We start from the raw sequence: 2,500 nt of genomic DNA on the forward strand, positions 1-2,500 counted from the left end.
GCTGTTCTTCTCTTCCATCCATCCGTCCGTTATTTCATTTGCTGTCTGTATGTACGGAGCCCGGGCCGCGGAAGCCGGAGGGAGCCCGGGCTGCGGAAGCCGGCGAGAGCCCGGGCTGTTCTTCTTTTTTTTTTTCCCTTTCATTTATTTCCCCCCACCAGGGTGCGCCGACGAGGGGAGACCTCCTCCCCGCCGCCGCCGTACCGGACACATCGCAAATTCACAACGGTGGATTATTATTATTATTATTATTTTTTTTTTTTACGCGGCCAGCAGGGGGCGCCGCGCGCGCGGACTGGCGCTCGTGAACACTGCATTTAAATCGGTGGTGTGTTTTTGTCTTTTGCCTGGTTTTTTTTAATCTCAATCGTGTATTACCTCGGCTGGCCAGCGGGGGGCGCCGCGGCGGGGACACGGGCGGACCGGGTACATTTCATCTGTTTGGGGCGAGTGCTTTTTTGAAATTTTTTTTTATCTTTTAGTCTCGTTCCGTTCTTCCCTTCAACTGGCCTGCGGGGGGCGCCGTGCGCGCGGACCGGCGTCCACCCCTGGCCGCTCCGGGACTTTGCATTCAAATGGGTGGGGTGTTTTTCATTTTTTTGCCCTTTTTTTTTCCACTCCCCCCCTCTCAATCGTGTATTACCTCGGCTGGCCAGCGGGGGGCGCCGCGGCGGGGACACGGGCGGACCGGGTACATTTCATCTGTTTGGGGCGAGTGCTTTTTTGAAATTTTTTTTTATCTTTAAGTCTCGTTCCGTTCTTCCCTTCAACTGGCCTGCGGGGGGCGCCGTGCGCGCGGACCGGCGTCCACCCCTGGCCGCTCCGGGACTTTGCATTCAAACGGGTGGGGTGTTTTTCATTTTTTGCCCCTGTTTTTCACTCCCCCCCTCTCAATCGTGTATTACCTCGGCTGGCCAGCGGGGGGCGCCGCGGCGGGGACACGGGGGAGGGTTCATCCGGGCGGACCGGGTACCTTTCGTCTGTTTGGGGCGAGTGCTTTTTTGAAATTTTTTTCATTTTATTTTTGTCCTCCCTTCGACCGGCCAGCGGGGGGCGCCGCGCGCGCGGACCGTCGGGGCCCGGGGCCCTGCGTCCCACTTACTTTCGCCCGACGGGAATCGTTTCTTTTGTTTTTATCCGAGAGGACACACGGAATCTGCACCCCCCGCAGTGGCGTCAGGCGGCCACCGGGGGGCGCCGCGGCGGGGATCGGGGGGGGGCGCCCGGGAGCCGCCTGCCCGTCCGCTGGGCCAAGGGGGCCGGGGCGGGTCACGCGCCGCCGTCCCCCCCCGATCGTCTCGCTCCGAGCCGCCTCTGGCCACCGGGGGGCGCCGTCGGGTGGCGCGGGGGCGCCCCCGCCGCCCGCCGCCTCCCCCCGCACGCGTCGGGCCTCCCCCCGGGCCCCCGCGGGCCGGGGGACGCGGCCGGCGAGCGTCGGACTCCAGCGCGGAAGTGTCGCGGATGAGTGCGGACCGGGGCGCCCGCGGCCCAGCGGCACTTCCAGGGGCTCGGGGAGGAGATGGTTGAAGCCTGGGTGAAGCGCGCCCTCGGCCGTCCGTGTCGCTACCCGCCGGAGAACACCTCCGCCGGATCAGTAGGTACCAACGAGGCGAGCGAGAGAGCCGGGACTCTGTCCGGGGCCGAAAAGCCTGTTTCCCTGGAGCTTTTGCGAAAGGACCCGTGACAGAAGATGCGCGGAGCTCAGAGATCAGCATGGGCAGGGCCTTCTTGCATCCGATTTTGCCCAGGCAGGGCTCCAGGAACCGGGTTACAAAAAGCAAAAAGCCCTGGAGCTCAAACGAAAGGTTTAGTGACAAGATAGCCGTGGAGCTCCGATAACAGCATGGCAGGACCAGGATGGGGCCTATAAAGGGTCCACGGCGGGCATCCGTTGGAGCCCGACGTACGGGCCGGGCACGTCTCCTTCTCCCCCGGAGGCAGCGCCCCCCGGCGGGCCAAATCGGGTACTGCAATTTGTGGAAGTTTCGCAGATGAGTGCGGACCGGGGCGCCCGCGGCCCAGCTGCACTTCCAGGGGCTCGGGGAGGAGACGGTTGAAGCCTGGGTGAAGCGCGCCCTCGGCCGTCCGTGTCGCTACCCGCCGGAGAACACCTCCGCCGGATCAGTAGGTACCAACGAGGCGAGCGAGAGAGCCGGGACTCTGTCAGGGGCCGAAAAGCCCGTTTCCCTGGAGCTCCTGCGAAAGGACCCGTGGCAGAGCAGGCACGGAGCTCGGAGAGCAGCAGGGCCGGAGCTCGGAGAGCAGCAGGGCCAGGGCTCCCTCCCTTCCATAGGCTGCCCAGGCAGGGCTCCAGGAGCCCGGTACCAGCTCTCCCCGTCCGACAGCCTCCTCTCTGGAAGCGGAGAGCGGACGCAGTCGGGCTCCCGGACCGGGGCCCTGGGAGAGGGTTTGGGAGAGCCCTGCCGGGAGCCACCGGGACGGGCCCGTGCGGACGGGTGCGCGGCGCCCCCCGGCGGTCGAAGGCGGAACCGCGGAGGTC

Source organism: Pseudophryne corroboree, unplaced genomic scaffold, assembly GCF_028390025.1.
Source record: "Pseudophryne corroboree isolate aPseCor3 unplaced genomic scaffold, aPseCor3.hap2 scaffold_2147, whole genome shotgun sequence".
Taxonomy (NCBI): domain Eukaryota; kingdom Metazoa; phylum Chordata; class Amphibia; order Anura; family Myobatrachidae; genus Pseudophryne; species Pseudophryne corroboree.